Below are 18,078 nucleotides of genomic sequence, written 5' to 3'. Positions count from 1 at the left end.
TTGGAAAGGTTAGCAAATCTATCAAGCTGCAAAAGTTGTTACTTAAACAAAAAACCCTCTTAATTTTTGATACTCTTTTTATTCCTTCATTCATTCTGGACTGGGCCCTTAATAAACCACAACCTGTGGATTTATGTATGAATTGTGACCGTAGGACTGGAATCCTTATGTTTGCTTTTCCCTTCAGCTCCACTCTGCAAATTAGTTGTAGTTTTTGTCCAGGCCAAGTTAAGGGCTGAGTTCGTACTAAGATCTCATATTGAAGTTCACACTGATCATTGGTCATCTCCATGGCTGACAACCCTTTATTGCACATACGCTATGTCCCAAGCAGCCAAGATTTCACAGGCTTCCACAAAGCAGATTTTCAACACTGTTTACATGGCACGGAGTTAGCACACTACCATGTGGCTCTCTGTGCCTCCCACAGCGATGAGATGGTGAGCTCAGGTGTCAAACTCTTGTTGAATGCCTGAGACACAGCATTTTCTCTGTACTCCAATGGTTCATAAAGTTTATCCCTAGCTATGGCCTTTGATGAGAATTGTTCATGAGAAAGACAAGGAGAATAGTATAATCAAATTACTCCTCTTATAATTCGCAATGAAGCAACAAGGGCAGCATGGTAGCACAGTGGTTAGCACTGCTGCTTCAGAGCTCCAGGGACCTGGGTTCGATTCCCGGCTTGGGTCACATTCTCCTCATGTCTGCGTGGGTTTCCTCCGGGTGCTCCGGTTTCCTCCCACAGTCCAAAGATGTGCGGGTTAGGTTGATTGACCATGCTAAAATTGCCCCTTAGTGTCCTGAGATGCATAGGTTAGAGGGATTAGCGGGTAAATATATAGGGATATGGGGGTAGGGCCTGGATGGGATTGTGGTCGGTGCAGACTCGATGGGCCAGATGGCCTCTTTCTGCACTGTAGGGTTTCTATGAAGTGATAAACGCCTGATACCTAAACGCTGAAACTCATGTTGTTTCAGAATACAGCCAGCCAGAGTTGGTAAACTCAGCTATGGGTGCTGGCAATCCAGCAAGTTATAGTTTAATTCTCTTTCATCAGTTTCTGTTGAATTTGAGCCTAAACTCCAGTGGTGAATGATTATTGTGCCACACAGTCCCTTCTTCACAAAGCCCCATATTTATTTAATATGTGGACAATGTAAAATGTCACAAGAGGTAACATTCTGCAGGACAACTCATTGTACAGTAAAATTTCACAGTTAAAAATGTAGCAAGCTGCAAACTTCTATGATTCTACAGGGCACCTTACAAACATGTTCAAAATCTTGGTTTCAAATTCTTTTAAATCTCTAACTAGATTAAGCATTTTTTAACAGTCACATCTGTGCCAACACCACTGTCAGATTGTCAGTCACAGCAGCTTTGCATTAATATTATCATTGGTGGCATGTGTATGGTATGCGTACAGTACTCCCTCCTCCAACAACACCCTCTAGTGTAAAGGAGCCAAAATCTGCAGCTCGGATCGTCCACAGGACCTGACTTGTAAAATCTGAAGTCAGAGGCAGTGCAAAATATTGGCCTCCAACCTGGCTGTGCAATGACCTCAGGAAGATGAGTAGTACACAGCCAAAGAAAAATGGGGAAAAGTGCACTCATGGAACACAGGATTCCACTTTTGCACTTTTTCTTGATGTCTTTAGCTTGGTTCAAAGTGCAATTACTGCAAATCTGCATTTTGTAATTTAATTACTTCATCAGTTCTCTACACGATTTCCCCATAGGTACTGATTCATTTCCAAAGCACTGACAGCCAGAATATATCACTGCCCCTCGAGACTTAGCTATGCACCATTTAACTGCTACTCTGTGATCCTTAATACTCTCACATTTCAATATGGGATTTTTATATAAATAAGGAGAATATCATGATGCTTTTTGTTAAAAGCCTAAAGGGAACATTTGAGTACATTTTCTCATTATTGAGAAAACAGGCTTGCCAACTCCATCAAATTCAGTGCAATGTATTGACAATAAAGTTTGTTAATGAAAAAACTAAATTGCAATTTTTCTTACCTATCTGCCGAATGTAAATTTTCTCTCTATTTCTTTCTGTTTGGTTTTCCTTCCATTTATCATGGATAATGACCATTCCATTTAATATTTTTTGTTATCTCTGTCATGAATTTTAACCCAGTTATTCTACATTTCACAATTTTATCATTTGAACTTTAGGATCAACTTTGAGTTCTTGTTGGAAGTCAAAATTCGACCTTACATTGAGGACTAACATGAAAGCACAAAGGTACAGAGTTTCTTTACTTTCTTATATTTTCTTGGCTTTGTCCTCTTCTACTTCACATTTGTGGTTCAACTTTGGAAACTGATAACAGGCACAAGCTATACCTTAATTTGTACTTGCTGCTCCTTGTCTTTGTCCTACAGACTAGTCTTCAAAAAAAATGCTTGCTTATTCAAGCTGAATGAACTCGGCAGTGATAACAGGTAGGAGTTGGGACTTGGCAATGGTTATTTGGTGCTTCACAGAGACATCTGGAGATTTGTATGGTTAAACATAAGCTTTATATACATATCCAAGTTACTGCCATGCATGGGTGCTGTCTCCGTGCCAGCTCCTTCCAGACTCTACTCCGCAGACAATCTACTCTTATATGACATTCTACATCATGCTGTGGGTGGTACTGTTCAGCAGTCCCATATTAACCCCTACTCTGCCAAACACCCTTATCCTACACCTCCCCCCAAGTCGTTACCCAAATATATTTACAATAAAATCTTTACTTGCTACCCCTTTTCCTCCTCCCAAGTTTCTGATTTTTTAAATTCAGCTGGGCTGGAGGCTTGACAATTCTTCCAGATCTCATTCTGTCACACTTGGAGGAATGACAGTCCCATTGCTTTGGTTCGACTTAGTTTGGCATTGAAATTGTACTCTATGTTTCTGGTACTTGATCGTTGCCCTTTGATTCGCTTTTTGCGCTTCTCAGAATTCTGTTTCTCTTTATAATCAATCTGTCCACTTTGTGTGAACACTGTGGATTTTTCCTGTTCCTTCTGAAGTGAATGTTCACTCCATTCATTCCAAGAGTGGACTTGAATATTCCTTTTCCGCAGGGTCTGCCATGTTCTTGCTGGAAGTTGATATTTCAAAATGAAACCTTCATTTCCACTTGTTTCACTATTTTGATCAGGTCTGGCTCTTCACCTGCATTGTGGACTATTCTTTTGCTACCTTGCAGCCTTCCCATGCATCCCCCCCCCCCCCCCGCCCCGCCCCCCGGCCTTCCCCCACCCCCACCACTTGAATTTTCCTCAGCATTTTTTATCTAACAAAATTCCTTGCCTCTGTCTTCAATCAGATCTGGTAATAGATCCCCATATGCTCTGATGGAGTCCTGCACTCTCCACATCTGCAATGGAGCTGTTTATTCAGGTACCCTATCCCTAACTGTGTCTTCAGTTTCTTCTGAGGTGATCTTTTACTGTATCTTCCATTTAGGCACACTTTTCTCAGGTCAGGCTTCAGTTTATTTACTTCTTCAAGCTCTGAGAAGCTGGTTCCTTCTCCAGTTTGTTTGGGATTTGGGGTCCATCCTTCACTGGCACTATGTTGTAAAGGTTGTTTGTTGTGTCATGGGGAGCTCTGGAGGTTTGTATGATTAAACATAAACCATTTATGAATAATTCATAACTATATCCAAGGTGCTGCCATGCATGGATGCTGTCTCCATACTGACCACTTCCAGGCTCTACTACACTGACAGTCTACTAATATGTGACTCTGCATCATTATGTAAGCATGTTCTCCAGTCCTACATCATAATTTGCCAAATACCCTTACCCTACAGGCAGTAGAATCAGGCTGAAGCACGAGCTTGGCGGGCAAATGCTGGGCTGCAGATAGCATTAAGGGAAATACAAAAAGACTCAAATGCTCAATCACATACTTGGGGGGAAAAAAGGTGTCATCCTTACCTGACGGCTGGGCACCAATCATTGTTAGCTGTCCATCATTTTGAGGATGATGTCAATGGGTTGCAAATTTCTGTCTTCGGTCTTCATTTGACACCACTGACTGATTCTTGACCCACAGATTTGTGGGCACGCAGGACAGGTTGAGAGGTTCGGAGAAGGAGGAATGTGTTCTATTAACAGGATGTCAAGATGTTCTCCAGGCAAGGCAGTCAATGCCAGGAATCAAGCCCCAAGCACCTGGATGAAGTGACACAAAAAGTTCAATGATTTCCCAAGAGTGGTAAAGTCAGTGAATTTTTTCTTCTTTGTTCTTATGACGTGCACATCTTTGGCAAGCCCAGCATTTATTGTCCACCGTAGTTGCCTTCTCAAACTGCTGCAGACCATGTGGTGTGGGTACATCCACATTGCTGATGGGAGGGGGTGGTTCCAGGATTTGGCACAGTGAAGGAATATCAATAAATTTTCAAGTCAAGATTCTGTGTGACTTGGGGAATTTGTAGGTGCTGGTGTTTCCTTGCCTTTGCTCCCACAGGTTTGGAAGGTACCGTTGAAGGAGCCTTTGTGAGTTGTTGCAGTGCATCTTGTAAATGCTACACACTGCTGCCATTGTGAACCATTGGTGAAAAGAGTAAATGTTTTAGGTGGTGGATGGGGTGCCAATCACGTGGACCTTTTTGTCTTGGCACCTTGAAGTGCAATATCCCACTAACTACATGTCCAGTCTCATACACTGCACAATGCCCTTCACCCCCATCATCCACTTTTATCAATCGCTATTGGTCAGGATTCATACCTAACATTCAAAGCTTTACCCCATCCTCACACAGTTAGCATTCCTGCAGGCCTCCACCCACATCTCACAGCATGTACACACAACCAGCGACAACCGTATCACTCCAATACATTGCACCACACTCATCGACACATTTCCATCAAAGCTGATGGTATGTTCATACTTAATTCTCCTTCCCACATCTCACTCCCCCCTTTATCCTACACTCACTTCTATTTAGAAACTGGATGGTTAAGCATACATCTCTCCCCCCCCACCTCCACCCCCAACCCCATGCCCAGCCCCACCCCACCTCCAACCCCCCCTCTGGCCCCTGCATCTCACTTCTTCTTTGTGCCTTTCTCCTTTCAGATACTGAGGAAATGCTACCTGGTCAGGCAGTGGTGGAAGAGCAGCAAACAGAAGAGCAAGAAGTCAGTGATGATGAATGTGGTTTTCTGAGCTTTGCTGAAACACTGAATGTAATAAGTACTGTGGTAACAGTAAATGTATTGAAGCTAACTCTACAGGTGGAAGACACACTTCTGCTCTGCCCAGGGTCCTGGGGAAAACTCCTCTGGTGCACTCCCATCATGTGACCACATGACATCTGATGTGGCCGTGTCATCATGTAGTCATGTGACAACCCAGTCTACAATGAAGGAACATCTCAGACTCATAGGCACAAACCTAGATAATGATATGGCATCAGTGTTAGAGGCTGGCTAAATCCTCTCGAGAGTATTTTAGGGATATGCACATGATGAGGTACCAGGCCCAACTGGCTTGCAGCCAGGGCAGGGGGAAAAAGTAGCGTGGATACCAGCTCCACTGAAGGTAAGGCCACATGTGCATTCTGCTGCAGAGGACTCAGATGAATAGTCTAAATGGTTAGACTACACTCGAACGCCAATGGGTATGCATACTGAAATGTTTGCTGAGTTGATAAGCATGCCAGAAAGACTAGTGAGTGCAATGTCAAGCACCATGGAGAGGTCTGGCACCAAGCTTAAACATGGCTTTGCATGGAGACTGGCAATGTGTCTAAAAATCTAATGCCATGATTTCTTGTGGTACTGGAGTACATGTGATACTTTCTTGCAAAGATGGGCAGATAAGAGCATCCGTATTCACTATGTGTGTTCCAGGCAGACAGAATAAATGCCGTTGTTGACTTAGAACATAGAACAGTACAGCACAGAACAGGCCCTTCGGCCCACGATGTTGTGCCGAGCTTTATCTGAAACCAAGATCAAGCTATCCCACTCCCTATCATCCTGGTGTGCTCCATGTGCCTATCCAATAACCGCTTAAATGTTCCTAAAGTGTATGACTCCACTATCACTGCAGGCAGTCCATTCCACACCCCAACCACTCTCTGCGTAAAGAACCTACCTCTGATATCCTTCCTGTATCTCCCACCACGAACCCTATAGTTATGCCCCCTTGTAATAGCTCCATCCACCCGAGGAAATAGTCTTTGAACGTTCACTCTATCTATCCCCTTCATCATTTTATAAACCTCTATTAAGTCTCCCCTCAGCCTCCTCCGCTCCAGAGAGAACAGCCCTAGCTCCCTCAACCTTTCCTCATAAGACCTACCCTCCAAACCAGGCAGCATCCTGGTAAATCTCCTCTGCACTCTTTCCAGCGCTTCCACATCCTTCTTATAGTGAGGTGACCAGAACTGCACACAATATTCCAAATGTGGTCTCACCAAGGTCCTGTACAGTTGCAGCATAACCCCACGGCTCCTAAACTCCAACCCCCTGTTAATAAAAGCTAACACACTATAGGCCTTCTTCACAGCTCTATCCACTTGAGTGGCAACCTTTAGAGATCTGTGGATATGGACCCCAAGATCTCTCTGTTCCTCCACAGTCTTCAGAACCCTACCTTTGACCCTGTAATCCACATTTAAATTAGTCCTACCAAAATGAATCACCTCACATTTATCAGGGTTAAACTCCATTTGCCATTTTTCAGCCCAGCTTTGCATCCTATCTATGTCTCTTTGCAGCCTACAACAGCCCTCCACCTCATCCACTACTCCACCAATCTTGGTGTCATCAGCAAATTGACTGATCCACCCTTCAGCCCCCTCCTCTAAGTCATTAATAAAAATCACAAAGAGCAGAGGACCAAGCACTGATCCCTGCAGCACTCCGCTAGCAACCTGCCTCCAATCCGAAAATTTTCCATCGACCACCACCCTCTGTCTTCGATCAGACAGCCAGTTACCTATCCAATCGGCCAACTTTCCCTCTATCCCACACCTCCTCACTTTCATCATAAGCCGACCATGGGGGACCTTATCAAACGCCTTACTAAAATCCATGTATATGACATCAACTGCCCTACCTTCATCAACACACTTCGTTACCTCCTCAAAAAATGCTATCAAATTTGTGAGGCACGACTTGTCCTTCACGAATCCGTGCTGACTATCCCGGATTAATCCGCATCTTTCTAAATGGTCGTAAATCCCATCTCTAAGGACCCTTTCCATCAATTTACCAACCACCGAAGTAAGACTAACCGGTCTATAATTACCAGGGTCATTTCTATTCCCTTTCTTAAACAGAGGAACAACATTCGCCATTCTCCAGTCCTCTGGCACCATCCCCGTGGACAGCGAGGACCCAAAGATCAAAGCCAAAGGCTCTGCAATCTCATCCCTTGCCTCCCAAAGAATCCTAGGATACATTTCATCAGGCCCAGGGGACTTATCGACCTTCAGTTTATTCAAAACTGCCAGGACATCCTCCCTCCGAACATCTATTTCCTCCAGCCTATTAGCCTGTAACACCTTCTCTTCCTCAAAAACATGGCCCCTATCCTTGGTGAACACTGAAGAAAAGTATTCATTCATCACCTCGCCTATCTCTACTGACTCCATACACAAGTTCCCACTAATGTCCTTGACCGGCCCTAACCTCACCCTGGTCATTCTTTTATTCCTCACATAAGAGTAAAAAGCCTTGGGGTTTTCCTTGATCCGACCCGCCAAGGACTTCTCGTGTCCCCTCCTAGCTCTCCTAAGCCCCTTTTTCAGCTCATTCCTTGCTAACTTGTAACCCTCAATCGAGCCATCTGAACCTTGTTTCCTCATCCCAACATAAGCTTCCCTCTTCCTTTTCACAAGACATTTCACCTCTTTCGTGAACCATGGTTCCCTCACTCGGCCATTTCCTCCCTGCCTGACAGGGACATACCTATCAAGGACATCCAGTATTTGTTCCTTGAAAAAGTTCCACTTTTCATTAGTTCCTTTCTCTGACAGTTTCTGTTCCCAACTTATGCCCCCTAATTCTTGCCTAATCGCATCATAATTACCTCTCCCCCAATTGTAAACCTTGCCCTGCCGTACGGCCCTATCCCTCTCCATTGCAATAACAAAAGACACCGAATTGTGGTCACTATCTCCAAAGTGCTCTCCCACAACCAAATCTAACACTTGGCCCGGTTCATTTCCCAGTACCAAATCCAATGTGGCCTCACCTCTTGTCGGCCTATCCACATATTGTGTCAGGAAACCCTCCTGCACACACTGCACAAAAACTGCCCCATCCGAACTATTTGACCTACAAAGGTTCCAATCAATATTTGGAAAGTTAAAGTCCCCTATGACAACTACCCTGTGACCCCCACACATATCCATAATCTGCTTAGCAATTTCTTCCTCCACATCTCTATTATTATTTGGGGGCCTATAGTAAACTCCTAACAACGTGACCGCTCCTTTCCTATTTCTAACCTCAGCCCATATTACCTCAGTGTGCAGATCCCCCTCGAAGTGCCTTTCCGCAGCCGTTAAACTATCCTTGATTAACAATGCCATTCCTCCACCTCTTTTACCAGCTTCCCTACACTTAGTGAAACATCTATACCCCGGAACGTCCAACAACCATTCCTGTCCTTGTTCTACCCACGTCTCTGTAATGGCCACAACATCGTAGTCCCAAGTACCAATCCACGCCCCAAGTTCATCTACCTTGTTCCGGATGCTCCTTGCATTGAAGTATTATTGCTGAGTCAATCAGTGGGATAACCTTGTCCTCTTTGAAGAGATGTAAGTTTGTGGTCAGAAACTATGGTAATATGTCTACCATGTAAGTACTGGTGGAATTTCTTGGTGCCAAAGACTATTGATAGTTTTTCCTTTTCAATTTGTGAATAGCCTTTCTCAATCTCTGAGAGGGTTCTTGACGCATACCCCATTGGCCTTTCAGGACTGCCAAAGCAGCCACAAAGCAGCAAACAATAAGTTATTGGTCTGAGTTCCACAAACACTTAGCAGAATTGCTTTGCATTTTTCCTCCTCTTCTATTTTGTTTGCCTGGAAATAATACCCAAGGCGTTCGGTGTATTATGTCCAGTCCTCAATTGAGGGGTCAAATGGATCTATTCACCCAAAGAGAGGCATTCTTGTGAGTACTTTTTCTTAGACTCCAATTAAAACAGGATATTCACAGTTGTTGGGCCAGAGGCAGTTATAGGATAATTTCTCCTCACCACCAGGTTTAAAGGTGCACTTTCACAGACTTCATGAGTGAAAACAAAAACATTTATTAATAAAAATTGTACAGCAGATTATCCTCTGATTCCTCCACTGAAAGTCAGCAGCTTTCCACCAGCCTTGCTGCAGTCACTGGGGTGGTAGGACAGTCACAGGCACATGGAATATCAGAGACCTCTCCTGAACAACAGTGGATAGCAAGCTGTGTGATGTTGCAAATATCTCCAGTTCCAGTGTAGAAAGACTCTGATGCAAAAGATTCACCGTCTTGGTACCTTCACAGCCACTGGCAATGAGGTGGCAGTCGTAGCTGCAGCTTTCAGTCAGGACATCCTTATTGAACCCCAGATGTCTGATTGTTTCTTGCTAAGGTTCGGGTAAGAGAATCACTTTCTCAATTACATGAGCAGAAGCGTTCTCCTGTTGACAGCCATTCTGCCTCTCCAGCAGATTTTACTGCTGTGAATGCCTGCTGCTATTGCTACCAGTCGTATTGTATTCCAAAGGGAATGTCTACCAAGCACCCAGATCTGGGAGAAACTGGTTAGTGCAGAAGCCTTGAAGTTGGCACCTATTCCTTCAACACCTGGTGCCCCCAATTCCCTGCAGACTTTAGCAATTTTAAACAACTCCTGGAAGCAGGTTGACAAACATTTGTATGATTATAGCAACAGCCAGTAGAAATCTATCGGCAACTAACCTGAAAGCACTTGATGACTCTTTAAATGGTGTTGGAGAATTTGGTGCCATTAGATTCACACAGGCCGATAACTTTAGCTTGAATGTAGAATGAAAGAAAAAAGGTTTTACACTAATGAATATTCATGGTATGCAAATGTATTACAAGCACAACTCTGCCACAGGATAACATGAGGCTCAACATGCTGCAGACATGCTACTGTCTTTATCCCTGCATCTCAACCCATCACCGGAAATCAAATTTTGCATCCCACTTCATTAAGCATGCTATGTTTTCCACTCATATGGACTCCATAAAATCCCCCTTAATTGTCAATTCAGTGTGGACCAGGAACCGAGCTGATATGTTTAAAAAATTGAGGGGTCCTCGGGTGGGGTTTCACATCTACCTCTGTGTCTTGTTGTGCAGCAGCAGAGATGGCCTGCCATTGGCCAGCAGCAGGGCCTTGTGGTCCCGTCGCTGTACATGAAGTCTGCCATTATTCACGCCTTCTGCCCCCAGGAAACTCCTGCCCCTAGTAAGTAAAATTAATAAATTTTCTCCTCATCTTTTCCTTAGGTTTCCATATGGCACACATTATACGCTGGCAGAGAGAATACGTTTCCTCAGGTCTCTGCCACAGTTCTTCGCTATGGGTAATTCTTCAACTTGTGAATTACTCTTTCAATTTGACCCTTCCCCTCTCTGCAGGTCACTTTTTTGCTTGTCATCTTATTATGTATTTTTATGTACAATTTATCTTGGTATGCTTGTGTCTTTTTTTGATACAAGAGATTACTTCATGCCCAGGCACACTATAATCAGCATGCGCATGTGAATTCCTGTTGGAATTTTATAGGTTTCTCTTACCAATACTGTCATGGACAGATGCATCTGCGATAGTTAGATTGGTGAGTACCCAGTCAATCCTGTTGATGGACATTGGAGTCCCCACACAGAGTATATTCTGTGCCTTTGTGACCGTCGGTAGTGTTCACTGTGGAGGAATACTGATTCATCAGCTGAGGATAATAACCAGCAGGAGTTTTCCTTACACATTTGTGACCTGATGCCATGAGATGTCATGTAGTCTGGAGCCAATGTTGGCTCTCCCAGGGCAACTCTCTCCTGACTGAGTAGCATTGTGCACCACCTCTGGAGGGTCTGTCCTGTTGGTGGGACAGAACAGGGATGGTGTTGGTAGTGTCTGGGACATTGCCTGTAAGACATGACTGCATAGAATCCCTACAGTGCAGAAGAAGGCCATTCAGCCTATCGATTCGCTGAAAGAAAATATTACCCAGGCCTATCTCCCCACCCTATCCCCTTACATTTACCATGACTAATCCACCTAACCATCTTTGGACACTAAAGGGCACTTTAGCATACCCAATCCACCTAACCTGCACATTTCTGGCGTGTGGGAGGAAACCGGAGCACCCAGAGGAAACCCACACAGCCATAGGAGAACATGCAAACTCCGCACAGTCACCCAAGGCTAGAATCAAACTTGGGTCCTTGGCACTGAGGCAGCAGTGCTAACCACTGTGCCACCCATTATGTCGGGCAGTTGTTCAATAACCCTTCCAATTTTGGCACAAACCCCCAGGCGTTAGTATGGAGAACTTTGCAGGGTTGACAGGGCTGGGTGTGCTGTCGTCATTTCCGGTACCTAGATCGATGCCAAATGGTCTGTCTGCTTTCATTCCTTTTAGACTACATAGCAATTTGATACAATTGAGTGGCTTGCTAGATCATTTCAGAGAACGTTTAAGAGTCAACCACATTGCTGTAAGTCAGGAGGCACATAAAGGCCAGACCAGGTAAGAATGGCAGATTTATTTCGCTAAAGGACATTAGTGACCCTGGTTCGTCTTTTACACCAATCAATAACGGTTTTGTGGTCACTGTTACTGATGCTAGTATTTAAAATTCCAGATGTATTCATTGAATTCAAATTCCAACTGCTGCTGTGATAGAATTTGAACCTATGTCCCCAGAGGCCTGGGCCTCTGGATTAGTCATCCAAGAAGATCCACCATCTCCTCCTAACTTCTCCATAACATGTGTTTCATGGACCTCAGAGGAGTCCTGAATCATAGTCTGGATTCGGGAAACCTTTGAAAGACAAGGTCAACAGGTCTTACCCATGCTCGCCTTGCTCCTTTCATCTCCCTCATTCCCTTGCCAGTCCAATTCAGTGCCAAGTCACCCATCCCCATGGCCCCTTTTAGCCCCAATGCCAATTTGTGCCAACTTATGACCTTTCCATACCCATTCATACTGTGTACACTATGTTCTTTTCTGTGAGCCCAGACTCATAAAAATGTTGGGTGGGCTTTATTGAACAACCCACCATGTGCTTCGTTGTGGCAGGAGGCAGCTTGCCATTGGCCGCTGGCAGGATCTCTGGTCCCGCCATCATCAACGGGGTTTCCCAGTGAATGCACCCCTCACTGCCATGATATCCGCAGCAGTGGTGTGCCGTAGGTGAGACCTGTGAATCCCACTGGCATGAACGGCTGGAAAGTTCCAGCCGCTATCTCAGTGAGATTCTGTTTCGACAGCTGGTGAGAACTATTGTGATTGACATCTTTTTGTGCTTTTGGTACGTGTTTTTTCCTGTGATCCCTTCTGACAATGTCCCAATCTTTACTTGCACAAGATTAAGAGGTATTAAATGTTTGAAACCTCTGTTATTGATACTTTAATGACCTGTCTGATTAGTACTTTAATAGGGTTGTGAGAAATAGTTTATTGGCAAATGAAGATTTGTGAATGGATTTTTTTTTTCTGAGCAGTTTCCCACATGTCATGATTATTATATGGTTCATTAGTTCTGTACATAGTATACACTGGATGATGGGCATGGAAGGGGCATAATTGCCATGATTGAACATGGGGTGAGTGGGGTCCTTAGTTGGCAAGGAGATTAATTGGAGAGAATGTAGGGAGGACAAGGGCATGTGAGTTATAAGAGCTAGTCAGCCTGAAATGTCATAGTATAACTGGGAAAAAGTCCCAGAGAACCAAAGAGGTCCTTTTAACCAACCCATCTTGGCACTCGGCCAGCCCAGTGGCCACCTATGCTCTGCTTCCTGAAGCGAAGATCATGCCATTTGGGGGGTCTTACCACTGAAGTAGGTCTGGAGAGTTAGGAAATTTTGCAACTTGAGCTACCCGATTGGTAGTGAAAAATCACAGACTTTCCTTAAAGAAGACACTGATAAGAATATTCCAGAAGACATATAGTCTGTTTTTAGTTCTCAGAGTTTTGATATCAATCCCCAACCTATCATACAGCCAAAGAATTCAAGTTCTCAGAGAAGTGCCTGTAAATATTTGTTCCTTTTGATTTTTCCAAGAATCTCTCAAGAATTGATGCAAGTTTCCAATCCAAGTTGACTTCTTTCAATTTTATGCCCTGTCTTTTTTCCTTCTTCAGGTTGAGATTAGTCCATATCTTACTGAGAATCTATTTGGTGATGTTGGATGTGAAGACTTGCTGTAAATTTTCTGTTCAGGGCAGAGTTTACAGTCAGGAAGGAGACATGGTGGTTTTACTTTGTGTGGATAGTATGATTGGTTTCTTTTATCTTTCACTCATGCTTTATTTTCTATCTTGGTTTGTTGCCTTAAAAAATAAATTTATAACCCATTTTATCTGGTGAGGTGCCATGATATCATTCCCATTAGTATTTCTACTTTCAATCAGGTATGTATAAAAGGCCACACTCTCTTTTGTAATGTTATTTGTTTCACTGGTAAAAGTTTAAAGTTTAATTATTTGTGTCACAAGTAGGCTTACATTAACACTGCAATTAAGGTTACTGTGAAAATTCCCTGGTCGTCACACTCTGGCGCCTGTTCAGAGCAACAAGCATGCAAGCTCCACGCAAACAATCAGCCAAGGCTGGAATCGAACCCAGGCCCCCGATGCTGTGAGGCAGCAGTGCTAACCATTGTGGCACCGTGCCACTCCTATAATTGGCTCTGGAGTATTCACCTGGACATTTACATGTATAATTCCCTTCTATTGGAAATATCAATGCATCTTTACCCTTATCTTCCGAAGTCACTAACTCCTGCCCAAGTACAGTTCCATGAGTAACAGCAAATCTTAGGTTTTTTGTCCCATCCTTTGAGCAGTAACATTGGCAGTAAGTATCGGCAGACTAATTGGCCATACAAGGCAACAAAGTAAAGGCCAATCTCATCCTTCTCCAACCTAACACACACTCACCTTCCAGTGAAAATGTTGATTAGGAACTCTGGGTGATTCTTTCCTCCCTGAGAAGTATGAAGCCAATTATAGCAGCTCTATCACCAAGTCATCTGAAAGTAGCCAACTCAGCACCAAATGGGAATCAAACTGGCAACCTTCTGTAAAGGTTACTTCTGTACTGGGTGTTGTCTTAACAACGTGAGCTGCTTGAAGAATTCTGCAGCTTACAGTGTTACAAGGGCATTCATACTTTCTGTTTTTGCTATGCTAATGCTATCATATTTTTAATACATTGCTACCTACCTATCTCACAAACACTTACAAATGCAAAATTAAGAATGGCGTTCAAGGGAGCAGGGCAGAAAAATATTAGCATGAACAGCCATGGCTACAGATGGCATAGTCCAAGGTCTGTCATGTGGAGTTACTGTAGGTTGCTTTATTTTTCTTTCTCGCTCACCCAGCATATTTTCCACATTGCCACACTTAAAGAATTCTAAACTTACTTTTTAAAATGGTCACTTGTAGTCGTTATTTATTTTTTTGAAATGCTGACTTGCACAGCATGGTATGAAAAACTGCCAGCTTCCCCACCTCAATGGCTATATGTGAGGTGTATGAAATTAGATCTGCAATTTATTCTAATTTGGTACTTATCTGCTACAAGAAGAAACTATTGATTCAAAAGGAACATACACATTAACATGTTTGTCTGAAATTCCAATTTTAATCCAATGTCTTAACTCTTGTGTCAAGGTAGCAAGCAATGGACTATGTATTTATTGTTAATATTAAGAGTGCAATTTTACTGCACAAATATCTGTCACTTGCAATATAATTGACAGGTCATTTCAGAGACGGGGTATTACAGTGTCTTTTTTGGGGGTATTGATCACTGCTGTGTAACATGGCATTTTTAAAACACACTACCACATTAATGCTACTAACTCTCAACCTACAGGGCCCACCCAACCAACCGTGACGCAAAAGTATAATTGCCAGATTTGCTGAAGCTAGTGGCTGGGAAGGCTTATTCTGGAATGGATCTGCCAGGCAACCTACTTTGGTGAATTCAGAAAATTTACTTAGGAGATGTCACCAGATGCAGTAAACCCACAACTGGGAGCTAGAAGCACCAGAGCTGCCTTGTGTAATCAAGCTTATATGTTGGAATCCATGTCCAAGTTGTTGGCTGCATGCAGAAGGTTAATGGAAACCAACAAATGGGAAACTATGAGGGCAATTCTCCCAAAAGTGCTGAATTGGTGGGAAAACTAGATCACAACTGTTTTTTCAGTGCAGCTTCTCACTCGAATCGCCCCACTCAGTACAATGCAAAGGTCACAATCATGAATATCATTAAAAACCCAGGGGAGCAGGGCCTATTTGCGCCAGAGTCTGAAAGCTCCGGAACTCTGCGCATGCACAGTGGTTCTGATCTGTCAGACTCCCCATTTGCTGGCCAGCTCACAACAATTCCCGGGCCAGCCGTGACCACACCCCCACCCCTCGCGCCGGAGCACCCCGATGTCCAGCCCACCCCCCCAGCAGTGGCAATACCCCCACACCCCTCACTCCGGCAGAGCCCCCCCCCCACCCCTCCCGGCAAAACAACACCCCCCCCCCCCACAACCCGTCCCGATCGCTGGCCTCCTTCCAGCCCAGACTCACCCCAATGCAGAGTGGCAGCGGGACACCCACCCCCACCAATCATCCCTAGGCCTGCTCCCTTGGCACTGCCCGATGCCCAAAGGGCAGTGCCAAGGTGCCCCCTGGGCATGGACACTTTGCCCCTTGGGCAGTGCCAGGGGGCACAATTTGGCACTGCCAGGATGCCCAGGAGGCACCACCCCCCTGCCGCCCAACCCCTGAGGAGCCCTGATTGCCCCCCCTCCACTCCAGCAGGGTCTCCCACCAGTTCCCTGAAAATGGGGGGCTACTCTAAACCCCGCCAGAATGAAGTACTCCTGGCAGGGTGGGAGATGCTATCGGGCCCGGCACGGAATGGATAATCACATTGAAATGACATTTAAATTACATTTAAAACATATTCAAATTACTTACCTCACTTCCCGCTGGACTTTTGTGTGTTCCCGGCGGTGCCATTTTCTTCCAGTTGGGAGATACGTGCGGATCATAAATACTCACGGGGAACCCGCAAAATGGCCGACACGCGAATCTCCCAACCCGACCCATCAGAAAAGTTGCAGGTTGCAATGGGAGAATCGGGCCCTACATTTCTGCCACACATAGGTAGACAGTGTCAAAAACAGGAATTTATAGGTTGTGCTGGAATCACTAGGAATAAGACATTTTTTAGGTAGAGCATTCATCTCCAGAGACAGCAGTGTTGCTTGATTTACCTCATTTAAACATATTGGTGGCACTAAAACTGGGCCATCAACAGCATCACTGTGAGTTAATTGCACCGCCAACAAGTATCATAGAATTTTACAGCATAGGAGGAGGTCATTTGGCCCCTTGGCTTGCTGGAAACAGTGGTTAGCACTGCTGCCTCACAGTACCAGCGACCCCGGTTCAATTCTCAGCTTCGGTCACTGTCTGTGTGGAGTTTGCACATTCTCCCCGTGTTTGCGTGGGTTTTCTCTGGATGCTCCAGTTTCCTCCCACAGTCCAAAAGACGTGCTGGTTAGGTGCATTGATCCGAACAGTGCCGAAATGTGTCGACTAAGGGAATTTTACAGTAACTTCATTGCAGTGTTAATGTAACCCTTACTTGTGACTAATAAATAAACTTTTATTTTACTTTAACCATTTAGTCTCACTCTCCTGTTCTTTCCTCATAGCCCTGCAATCTTTACCACTTCGACTATTTTGAAAGATAGTATCAAATTTCCTCCTATTTCGGTAGTGCATTGCAGATAATAGCAACTTGTTGCAGAAAATAGGTTTCATTATGTTGCTTCTTTTGCCATTTACCTAAATCTGTTCTGGTTACTAATGCTTCTGCCACTGGAAATGGTTTGAACATATTTTACTGTATCAAAACCTTCCTGACTTTGAATACTTCTCACAAATCTCACGTTAACTTTTTCTGAAAATGCTTGTAAAGATCACCCACTATATCTTTAAACATCCAGGAAGATTTAGGTTTGGATACTTAGATGTCCCCTCAATGTACAGTAATGTCTCTAGTCTGTACCCAAAATACCTCCTCTTTGAAGGCCTCCTATTGTTCATTTACTCTTTTACCTGCCAATATTTAATTCTAATCTTTCTTGGCCAGATCCCTTTTCCACTCACTGAAATGAACCCTTCTCCATTTGAGTAATTTCACATGGAATTTATCCTTCTCCTTTGCCATAACCACTCTGAACCTAATAGTTTTGTGATCACTGTTACCCAAATGCTCCCCCCATTGAAACATGTTATGTAATGAGCCAGACGTGATAAAAGATCTTAAAGTAAGGGAACACTTAGGAAGCAGTGATCATAATATGGTAGAATTCAGTCTGCAATTTGAAAGAAGGAAGGCAGAATCAGATGTGAAGGTTCTACAGTTAAATAAAGGTAATTACAGGCGCATGAGGGAGGAACTGACAAAAATCGACTGGAAGCAGAGCCTAATGGGAAAGACAGTAGAACAGCAATGGCAGGAGTTTCTGGGAGTAATTGAGGACACAGTGCAGAGGTTCATCCCAAACAAAAGAAAGGTTATCAGAGGGGGGATTAGGCAGCCATGGCTGACAAAGGAAGTCAGGGAATGCATCAAGGCAAAAGAGAGAGCCTATAATGTGGCAAAGAGTAGTGGGAAGTCAGAAGATTGGGAAGGCTATAAAAACAAACAGAGGATAACAAAGAGAGAAATAAGGAAGGAGAGGATCAAATATGAAGGTAGGCTAGCCAGTAACATTAGGAATGATAGTAAAAGTTTCTTTAAATACATTAAAAACAAACGGGA

This window comes from Mustelus asterias, chromosome 4 (genome assembly GCF_964213995.1).
Source record: "Mustelus asterias chromosome 4, sMusAst1.hap1.1, whole genome shotgun sequence".
NCBI classification, from domain to species: domain Eukaryota; kingdom Metazoa; phylum Chordata; class Chondrichthyes; order Carcharhiniformes; family Triakidae; genus Mustelus; species Mustelus asterias.
The sequence above is the reverse complement of the archived record's forward strand: the minus strand, read 5'-3'. Positions refer to the sequence as shown.